Raw genomic sequence first — 11,374 nt, 5'->3', positions numbered from 1 at the left:
TTTCTTTCCAATTCAGCTCTACATCTTTGAAACCCAAACCGCGGACAGTGACGGACAGATAAAGACCCTGTGGTCTATCCAGCCCGTCCCACACAATTGTGATACCTTGTGTATCACAGTATAGACTCTCCACCCCACCCAAAACTACCTGATCTCCTGGGAGAGGCGAAAAACCAGGTAAAAAACCCATTGGGGGAAATAAATCTGGGAAACTCCTCTCCGACCGTCCCCGCAGGTGATGGAAACTAGTCTGGGACGTCACTGTTGCCCTGAATTCCCTGCAGTAACGACCTTCTGTAAGTGGTGATCTCTGCACCGGCCACAAACAGGTCCTGTTCTCGCTTATGTACAGCTCATGGATTTAAAATTACAAGCTTTCCCCGACAGTGTCAAGTGCTGCAAATACTGTGTTACATTATCAGGGTTATATTCTCACTGTCTGTCATTGTCACAACACTCGCTATATAAATACAAGTTGTTGTTGTATTCAGGGGCCTCTGTATCTGGCTCAGGCTTCTTATCCATCCCCCCTTCCCTTCCCCCTCCATTGGGGGCCGTGCCTTCAGCTGCCTGGGCCCGAACTCCCTGCTCCCGAAACCTCTCTGCCACTCCACCCCTCTCCTCTTTTAAGACCTCCCTTCAAACCCAATCTGTGACTGAGGGTTTTGATCACCCTCCCAGCCCCTCCCCCTTTGGCTCAGAACCACTTTGACCAGATTATGCCTTGTCAGCTGCCTCGGGATGTTGTTCTAATGTTCCAGTTGCTATAGCAATGCAGGTTGTTGCTGCTGTACCTGGCGGCAAAGCGTCTCTGTGTGGATATACCCCTTGCACCGAGCTCCGCGGTGAGGCCTTCCACAGTGGAATGGCCTGCTGATGCTCACTGCAGTGCGGAGTGGCTACTGACCCGCCAATCGGTCTGAGACACCGCCTCACGAGCGGACGAGGGGATGCACGCTGAGATCCACCATCAAATGATACGTGGGGAACTGGAAATGATTCTGCAAACCTGACTGGAGGTTTGGTACAAACGGGTTTTACAAACCAATCAATTGAGTGACACAGAAATTGTCCAAAAATTTGGTCTTTTCAGAACCAACATCGCCCCCTGTTGGTATGAAGGCAGCACTGACAATTTCCCTCACAATTTGACTGAGCTGCAATTTTCAATGTATCCTTCCGTGGCTCGCTGTCAATCTTTATTCTATAACGCTCCTGTGAAGCGCTCGGGGAGTTTTACTGTGTTAAAGGTGCTGTATAAAAGTTGCTGTTGTTGTTTGTTCTGAGTTAGCTGTTCCAACTGAGGTCGGGATATGACTCACAGCTCAGACTGTGCGGCATCCAGTGATGCAATGTTGTATCGTGGGTTCAAGCCCCACTCCAGGGACCTGAATGTAAAATAAAGACATACATTACTGTGCAGTCCTGAGGGAGTGCTGCACTGTCAGAGGGGCAGTACTGAGGGAGTGCTGCACTGTCAGAGGGGCAGTACTGAGGGAGTGCCGCACTGTCAGAATGGCAGTACTGAGGGAGTGCCACACTGTCAGAGTGACAGTACTGAGGGAGTGCCGCACTGTCAAATTGGCAATACTGAGGGGCTGCCGCACTGCCGGAGGGACAGTATTGAGGGAGTGCCGCACTGTCAGAGTGACAGTACTGAGGGAGTGCCGCACTGTCAGATTGGCAGTACTGAGGGGGTGCCGCACTGCCGGAGGGACAGTATTGAGGGAGTGCCGCACTATCGGAGAGGCAGTACTGAGGGGGTGCCTGTAGGTGGTTTTCTCGGGCGTAACGTAAATGCACCTCCTACTACAAGTTCTGGACGATAGGGATTATATGGATAGATCAGACTTGGACACATTTTTTTCAGGCTCAACCGTATTATGTTTAATAAGATTAACAACACCACTCATAAACAGTGCAAAACAGTACAACCCTGGCTTGTCCAATAAGCCCTGCCGTGCTCAGTTACCACGGCTTAATAAAAGAACCCTCCCATGAAATAAACTAACACAGGACCCCCCCAGCACGAAACCCCTTGGGTTTGGTTGGGACTTACAATCACCCCCTCACACAGCTAAGTGATCTTGTGCATGTGTAGGCGCAGGCAATATGCTCACCCTGATTGCCCGATGTCTTGCTTGCAGCTTCTTCCTGAACATCTCGCTCCTGGGCTTTTTCCTGATCTTTATCCTGAGCTTTTTCCGTAACGTTCTTCCTCCTGAGCTGGAGCTTGTTGCAAAGCGGCTCCTTATCTCCCCAAAACACATCACCTTTCCTCCCGCCAATACTGACCGATGGATTGATTCCGATGATCTGTCTGGACCACCTCCCCACCCCTCGTAGCCTTTGAAATCTTTGTGAAAAATGATATTTTGTTTTGCCGCTCCAGGCCTTGTATCTGGAGAGACAATGGGTGCTGATTACTGGATGTCTGTCGTTTCCTGAGTTGATGGCCCCCATTAGCAGGTAATGGGTTTCGATCACAAACCGATCTTGCTTAACCGGCTTATCTCCTGGAAGACAATGGGCCGGCAATTTCCTGCCTTGCACCAGTTTGGGTTGGGACTGAGTGGTGACTGTGCTTTAATAATGCGAAGGCACAGTGTCTCTGAGTTACCTCTCGGGGTATTGTTCCCAGTAATCACTTTAGATGGTGATGACATCAATGGGCCTGGGTTCCCTGTTACCCAGCCTGTCAGTGTGAAATGTCCGGTTGTATATGAATGCACCTCAATGCCACCCCCACAAGCTCGCCAAACAGGACAGTTCTTTCTTGGGGATTTGGATTTAAGGATTTAAAGTATTGTTGATAGAAATGGCCAGAAAGCTGGAGCTACAATTCTTCACCTCTCCACTCACCCCCCTGCAACCCAGGACAATAACGTATGTTCTTCAACGCTCCCCTCCCTCTCTCTTTCTCTCCCTCTCCCCCACCCCAGGGGCAATAATGGTATGATCCTCACTGCTCTCTCTCTTCGTCTCCCCGGCTCAAGTCTCCGTCTCCTCTTCACCACCCCCACCCCTGTGGACAATAATGGTATGTTCCGCATCTCTCCCTCTCCTCTCGCCCCCCCCGCCCCCTCCCCCGGGGACAATAATGGTATGTTCCTCACCTCTCCCCATTCGCTCCCTCCCCCGGGGAAAATAATGGTATGTACTCACCTCTTCTCCCCCGACGATGAAAACAATTGTATGTTCCTCACCTCTCCTTCTCCTCTCCCCCCCGGGGAAAATAGTGGTATGTTTCTCACCTTTCCCTCTCTTCTTGCCCCCCTCGGGGACAATAATGGTATGTTCCTGTTGGTTCCCCTGGATCATTCCCAGTTACTGAGGAAGTCCATGTAGCCCCTGTGGGGTTCCCCTGGATCATTCTCAGTTACTGAGGAAGTCCATGTAGCCCCTGTTGGGTTCCCCTGGATTATTCTCAGTTACTGAGGAAGTCCATGTAGCCCCTGTTGGGTTCCCCTGGATCATTCTCAGTTACTGAGGAAGTCCATGTAGCCCCTGTTGGGTTCCCCTGGATCATTCTCAGTTACTGAGGAAGTCCATGTAGCCCCTGTGTGGTTCCCCTGGATCATTCCCAGTTACTGAGGAAGCCTCGGCAGATCCAATACGTGGGAATACCGAGCGCAGTGTTGAACAACAGGACCTGGTGACCTGCTCACTGTTTCCATCCAGGTGCAGCAACACCTGGACCCTCCGATTCCCCCCATGGCCAAGTTCCCCAGCACACTGAGCGCTTCAGCCCGCACTTTATCACACGGCATCGCAGAGTGGTTGGATCCTTGTGTGGGTTTTATCTACAAACAGTTGTGGTTCTGTTTTTCCCAAAACAACTTGTATTTATATAGCGCCTTTAACGTAGTGAAACATCCCATGGTGCTTCACAGGAGTATTATGCAATATAAATTTGAAACTGAGCCGCATAAGTAGAAATTAGCGCAGGGAGATAGAGTTTAAGGAGCATCTTGAAGGAGGAAAGAGAGGTAGAGAGGTGGAGAGGTTTAGGAAGGGAGTTCCAGAGCTTGGGACCCAGGCAACAGAAGGCATGGCCACCAATGGTTAAGCGATTATAATCAGGGGGGCACAATTAGAGGAGCTCAGACATCTCGAGGGGGTTGTGGGGCTGGAGGAGATTACAGAGATAGGGAGGGGCGAGGTCATGGAGCGATTCAAAATTAAGGATGTGAAATTTGAAATCGAGGCATTACTTAACCAGGAGCCAATGTAGGTCAGTGAGCACAGGGGTGATGGGTGAGCGGGACTTGGTGCAAGTTAGGACACGGGCAGCAGAGTTTTGGATCACCGCTAGTTTACGTAGAGTAGAATCTGGGAGACCAGCCTGGAGAGCGTTGGAATAGTCGAGTCTAGAGGTAACAAAGGCATGGATGAGGGTTTCAGCAGCGGATGAGCTGAGGCAGGGATGGAGACGGGTGAAGTTACGGAGATGGAAATAGATGGTCTTAGTTATGCTGCGGATGTGTGGTCGAAAGCTCAGACTAATCAATGTGCCCGTCACTTTATGAGACCAGTAATGGGCTCCAATTGTAAAGTTGCCCAGGCCCGTGACACACAGCAACTGGACAAGTGTAGAGCAAACACCCCAACAATCTGCTCACCAGCGTGTCTGTGAGCTGCAGCTGTGAAACCTGTGGAGATTTGAACAACTCTCCGAAGGAGGAAGCCACGGTGATTGGCTGACAGTCTGGGACGGTAAGGATCGGAGCTGCCTGCCCTTCCACAATGCCAGGCAGGCTGAGGCCAGTGTATTTCACCATTGCTCTGGCCGGCAGGACAGCCTCCTTGTCGGACTTGCCCAGGTCCATCATCTGGTCCCATCCCCCACTTTTCACCGTGTCCTTACCGACTGTTTTATTATTGGTCGGAGCCAGTGGGTCCTTTAGTGCCCCCACACAGTCCATGCCCATCTCTGCTTCTCCATGTTTCACACCCAGCTGAGAAATCTCACTGGTTGGATTTGCCGTGGGGAGCAGTACCATTGAACAGAGAAACATTAACACAGGGGTTGAGATGAATGAGCAGGGGGCAGAATAACAGCGGGAATAATGTAGTCACCACCACTGCCAACTCGGGCCTAGTGTTCAGACGGCAGCCAGGGATCGAAGGGTTAAATAGATTGAAGCTCTCTCCTTGTTGCTCTCTCAGGCACATATGCACAGTCTGTTGCACTTTGCTGTGATTGGTCCACCCCTGTGGCTTCTGTGTTGCCATGGTTTCCATTGTGAGGCCAGGGGACATGAGCCCTCAGTGGTGATGTGTCCCGCGGGGGGTCATGTGCCCATATAAGTCCTGCCTGCTGTGTGTATCAGTTTAAGGTGGGTGTTGGAGGTGGGAGAGGGGCGGTGTTGGGGGATGGAGAGGAGTTGTGTTGGGGGTGGGAGTTGGGGGCGGTGTTGGGGTTGGGCGAGGGGCGGTTTTGGGGGTGGGAGAGGTGAGGTGTTGTGTGTAAGGTTACCAATCTTCAGAAAAGCACAGAAGGAGACCATGAAGTAAAAATTGCTTAATACAAGCTTTTGGAATTTAATACCAGCTTTTGGAATGAAGCTGGACAATTAAGGACATTCTTTGGTCAGGGACCAAAACTGACTCCATGCATAACAAGAATGGAGTTGTTACGTGATGCCATGAACTTGATTGACCAGGGTGGGGAACACAAGCTCACTGGAGACACCAAGGGCTAGAACCTCCACTTTTGAGCTTAGCGCCCAAAAATGGGCGTGATTTCCGGCGTGGGTGGTAAAAAAGGATTTTCAGATCGCCGGCTTCTCGCCCATTCTCAAAACACTTAGTTTACATCTTTGAAAATGGGCGTTACCGCGAACGAGTTCAAATGGGCGGCAGCGTTAAATTTTTCTGACCTTCTGTTGTAAAGTGTGGTCGTCCTTAGCAACAGCATGGCAATGGTCCATTCCCTCGATTCTGGAGGTCAAGGGTAACCATGACATACGCAGAAGAGGAGACAGAGAGAGAGGGAGCTCAGAGGCACTGAAAGCGTGTGTGGCTGTGGTGTGCGTTTGTTTGGCTGTTGTGGGAGGCACGAGGGAGATTCACCAGCAGCAAAAAGCGCACTAAGCACCAAGAACATAGTTGGCATCGAGTTTTTGTCCCACAAATAACATATAAAATGTAAGGGATGGAGGAGGCCCTGGAGCTGGTAGCCAGGAACACTGGTGGCAGAGGGCTCCCAGTGATCCCGGAGTGCCGCACTACACCCCAAGGTGACGCAACCCCATTGCCAACCACACATGAGAGCCAGGAGCAACATCTCGCTTCTGCCTCGAAGCACGTTCCCACCTTGGGACCATCTTCCCCCATATCCGTCCAAGCAGTGCTTTGTCCATCACCACCCACCTCCCAGTGAAGCATCGCCTGAGAACCTCCGCGGTCAGGCGGCTTGGAGTCAGAGGGGGAAGGGGAAGGGGTAGAGTTGGGGAGGAGAAGCGGGGTGGGTGGGGGGAAGGGTTGGTTTGTACAGAAATACTGATGATTTCAGACTAATGTTTGGTTTAAATGTTTTTTATTGAACAATACCTTGCAGCACATTGGCTCAGATAGCTGTACCGTTACACGCTGGTGATTTGTTAACATCAAAGGATATAATCACACTCAACTTCAGTCAAAGTAAACTTTAACGGTCACCAAGGTGATGCCCATGATTAATTTATGACCTGCACACCCAGCAGTGTGTCAGCTGTGGAAATAACACCAACGTTCTTTCAGGCAAAGCGATCATTGATGAGCTCCTGGCGTAAGGCGCTTGCAGCTATCATGCCACCATGGGCCCTTTCATGTGATCTACAGAAGGGCGGGGGCGTGGCTTCAGCATCAGCCTGATTGTCTGACCCGATGTCGGCGTCCGCCTCCTCATCCTCCTCTTCCTCTCTCTGGTGAGGTGGACTGTCAGGCTCATCAGGCAATTCTTGTCCCCTCCTGATAGCCAAGTTGTGCAGCATGGAGCACATCACCACGAATTGAGCTACCTGCTCAGGGTGGTATTGGAGCTCACCACCTGAGTGGTCCAGGCATCGCTTCTCGGCCTTTTGGCTAAGATCATGCGTAACTGACCTGACCAGCCACCATGACCTCCGGGTGGTTCTCCCTGGATCAGGAAGGTATATGCTTGCTTTTTTGGAAACAGGAGGTGGGTGGGGTGGCTTGACCCATCCACCTCCACGGAGGTGTGTGGGGGACCTGACCCATCCACCTCCATGGCACGAACCTGGTATTGCAGTACTTCCAGGAACAGTGCAGTGGCTCTAGGCCTTTTGGCTAAGAGCATTGGCGCAGAGTGATCCTTGGCGTGTGCAAGGTGACCTCTGGCGTTTGTGATTTGACAAAGAATTGGAAAGATTGGCTACGAATTTAAAAAAAAAAAAAAAAAAAAATCGCTTCTCGGCCTTTTGGCTAAGATCATGCGTAACTGACCTGACAGGGGAGTGGCCACCATGACCTCCGGGTGGTTCTCCCTTGATCAGGAAGGTATATGCTTGCTTTTTTGGAAACAGGAGGTGGGTGGGGTGGCTTGACCCATCCACCTCCACGGAGGTGTGTGGGGGACCTGACCCATCCACCTCCATGGCACGAACCTGGTATTGCAGTACTTCCAGGAACGGTGCAGTGGCTCTAGGCCTTTTGGCTAAGAGCATTGGTGCAGAGTGATCCTTGGCGTGTGCAAGGTGACCTCTGGCGTTTGTGATTTGACAAAGAATTGGAACGATTGGCTACGAATTTCCAAAAAAAAAAAAAAAAATTGCTTCTCGGCCTTTTGGCTAAGATCATGCGTAACTGACCTGACAGGGGAGTAACCATGACCCCAACGTGGTTCTCCCTGGATCAGGAAGGTGATTCTCCTATGCTTTTTGGAAACAGGAGGTGGGTGGGGTGGCTTGACCCATCCACCTCCACGGAGGTGTGTGGGGGGCCTGACCCATCCACCTCCATGGCACGAACCTGGTATTGCAGTACTTCCAGGAATGGTGCAGTGGCTCTAGGCCTTTTGGCTAAGAGCATTGGCGCAGAGTGATCCTTGGCGTGTGCAAGGTGACCTCTGGCGTTTGTGATTTGACAAAGAATTGGAAAGATTGGCAACGAATAAATTTTAAAAAAAAATTTAAAAAAATTAAAAAATCTAAAGCGCTGCTTCAGCACTCCAATGGTTTTCTCCATAATATTGCGAGTTGCTCTGTGGCTCTCGTTGTATCACCTCTCGGCCTCAGTGTGGGTGTCACACATGGGGTCATCAGCCAGGTGGCAAGGCCATATCCTTTGGCCCCAAGTTTCCAGCATTGACCTTGTGGCTCAATGTTAAACAAGTCAGATACAATGCTCTCACGCAGGATGTGTGCAGCATGGATGCTGCCCAGAAATTGAGCATTCACTGCCAGTATAATTTGCTGGTGGTCGACAACCAGCTGGACATTCAGGGAGTGGAATCCCTTGCGGCATCCTGAAAAGGTGCCCACATCGCGATGTGCGTACAGTCTATTGCTCCCTGCATCTTGGGGAAGTTTGCAATTCTGGAGAAACCTCGAACCCTCTCACTCTGTGCCTCCCTGGTCATAGGGAAGCTGATCAAGTCCCTCCTGTGTGCGTACAGGGCTTCAGTGACCTGTCTAATGCAGCAATGTGTGGCATGCTGAGAAAGTCTGCAAATGTCGCCAGCTGTGGCCTGAAAAGAACCCGAAGCATAGAACGATAGTGGCGTGGTGACTTCGACCTCGACGGACAGTGCAGTTCTGATGGTGCTGGTAGGCTGTAGGCCTGCCCTTATCAGCTGGCATACCTCAGTGATAACCTCTTTGTGGAAGCGCAGTCTCCGAAGGCAGGTGGTGTCAGGCAAGTCGAGGTAAGAATGCTTCTCCTTGTATTTGCGGGGGGTGTAATGTCTGGTCCTCCTCATCTGACTGTTATTTCGTACATTGGGCACATAATGCAATGTCGCGTTCCTTCAGCGATGTTGAGTCTGCTGCATATATTTGGTCACCAAGAGAGGGTGAGAAAGGACAGGCCCCATTGCAGTAGCTCTGTGTCTGTCACCGATTGCACACAAGCAAAGAATGTCCCGACGAGCACACCTCTTCAATTCCAATTGGTCACAGTGTGGTCAAGATGTTTTCAGAGATATTCAAATCAACTCCAACGACCTGCAGAGTACATCCGAACTCCGCCCAGGTGAAAGGACGCGACATGTGATCTACATCACGGCGTCCATAACGCTGTGATTCGTTCTGGTTAGTTCCACTTTTTGTGGGTGGTTTTTTGAGCGAGCGATATTGTGGGCGATATGTGTACGAGGTGGTGAAATTGACGGTGGGTGATCTCCATGGCCGTTACTTTGGGTAAATATGCTGTTCATGACAAAAAACAGTCGCCGGGTGTTAATGTTGAATCTCGGCATTAATTCCATGAGGAAAGTAACGCTGGGTGATACTATGGGCGCTGAATTTGCCCATTCTGCTGATTCCGCCCCAAAAAAGTAGGTGGGCGATAATATTTATTCTCTGCGTTAAGCCCATTGGGAAAGTAACGCTCGGCGACAAGTCTCCTAAAAAAGCCCGTCAGTTTCCATTTTGTACCAAAATGGGTGATATCTGGGCGTTATATGTCATTTCAGTGGTAAAATGGGTGTTAAGTGGGCATTAAACAGGCAATAAAAGAGGAGGTTCTAGCCCCAAGTCTGTAAAAGGACCTGACAACAAAGGAACCACAACAGTTGCACATTTTTTAGGATGAGGTGTTAAGATGAGAAATCAACTTGAGCCTTGCAGACTCAGTGTGCAAATGGGAAAACAGACGAGTTCATTATTGTAATCAATCAACCAAGTGGACCACAAAACAATGTATTGATGCAAACACTTTATCAGAAAGCGCAGTGGCGGGAGATCAGTCATAACCTGGATATAAATATGTGAGCTAGAAGCAGCTCAGCAGGAGATGGAACAAGGACAGGAACAGACGGAAGAAGAAGCACACAGAAGAAGTAGAAGGACACCTGTACAGATGGACACAGGTCGAAAGCACGAACAGATGAATGGACGGAGGAACATGTTGTACGGAACGTACACAGAAGTAACAGCACTGCAGAGAACGGCCAGAAGAAGAACCAACCGGTCACGCAACCAATGACCACGAACCTACAATAGCTACAGCCAGGAAGGGCAATTGTATGGTTTCAGTCGATTTCTCTCAGAAGTCTAGTCCTGTAGTTTTCGACGGTTTTTGTGCATAATAAAACTGACACTGGGTGAAGCCTAAATGTTGTGCCACATGTTGTCCTTTCCCACTACAAGTTCCCAGGTCTAAGAATCAGAGCAGAGTGAAAAACAAACTACCTACAGAAATTGGTGACCGCGGCAGGACCTCGGCTTTGGGAATAGTATCACGGACACATACCAGAGCAAAAACCCCGAGGGAGGCTTGGTTATGTCTAAGGTCAGCTAAGGTGGTCGAAAAGGATCTTCTCAAGGGCGGCTAGGGCGACCAGGAGAGTAACAGGGTCTGATAGGCTTGAGTCGTCTCCGTCGATTAGGGTAGCCACTGAGAAAAGAAGTCTCAGGTAGTTGCTCAGTGGTCTGAGGGAGACCATTGTACTCTCAAGGGCAGCTAGGGCAGCCAGCAGAGGAAGGATCAGTCTTGGGTAGGCTGGAGTAATCCCGGGTTGACGAGTGTAGCCACCGAGAAAGCCGCAGGTAGTCTGCACAGGGGTCTCAGGGAGACCAAGGGAATCTCAAGGGGGACCAGGAGTAGCCGAAGAGCTCCGGCTGACTAGGGCAGCAACCGGGAGAAGTAATCGCAGGTAGTCTGCGCAGGGTGTCAGGGAGGCCAGGGATAATCTCACGGGCAGCCAGGGCAGCCTGAGGAGAGAAACAGTCTCGGATAGGCTGGAATAATCTCGGTTGACTGGAGTAGTCACAGAGAAAAGCCAATATTGTCACGGGGTCGTCTCAGGGAGGCCAAAGGTGATCTCAAGGGTGACTAGGGGACCAGGAGAGAAAGTCTCTGACATGCTGGAGTAGTCTCGGGTCGACTCGGGTAGCCACAGAGAGAAGCCAGAGTAACAGGAACCGCAGGTCACTGCGAGGTGGTCTCAGGGGACACCAAGGTAGTCACGGAGAATTTCTCAGCCAGAAGCACTGGAAATGGGCTCACCGCAGCAAAACGTGGTAGAGCCCGCAGCTAACAGTCGTCATAGGAAGTCCATAGAGGCTAAGGTAGCTGCATATATAGGCAACAAATTGAACATTTCAGGGCCATGGGCACGGGAAATGCTGCACTCTGGGGATCCGCAGGAAAAAACAGCAGAGTGGACAGTCAGTAGTAACCACAAAGGGTCAAAAAAGAAGGCGGTTTG

At 50.7% G+C, this 11,374-nt stretch overlaps 3 pseudogenes; all 3 read left to right on the top strand.

Moving 5' to 3' along the window:
- The first annotated feature begins 7,048 nt into the window (after positions 1-7,048).
- Positions 7,049-7,280, top strand: LOC139269921 (U2 spliceosomal RNA; annotated as a pseudogene).
- Positions 7,281-7,408: 128 nt separating this feature from the next.
- On the top strand, positions 7,409-7,647 carry LOC139269961 (U2 spliceosomal RNA; annotated as a pseudogene).
- A 126-nt stretch (positions 7,648-7,773) lies between these two features.
- Positions 7,774-8,011, top strand: LOC139269922 (U2 spliceosomal RNA; annotated as a pseudogene).
- Positions 8,012-11,374: the final 3,363 nt, after the last annotated feature.

The sequence above is a fragment of the Pristiophorus japonicus genome, chromosome 8 (assembly GCF_044704955.1).
Source record: "Pristiophorus japonicus isolate sPriJap1 chromosome 8, sPriJap1.hap1, whole genome shotgun sequence".
NCBI classification, from domain to species: Eukaryota; Metazoa; Chordata; class Chondrichthyes; family Pristiophoridae; genus Pristiophorus; species Pristiophorus japonicus.
This window is presented reverse-complemented; position numbering and strand designations above follow the sequence as displayed.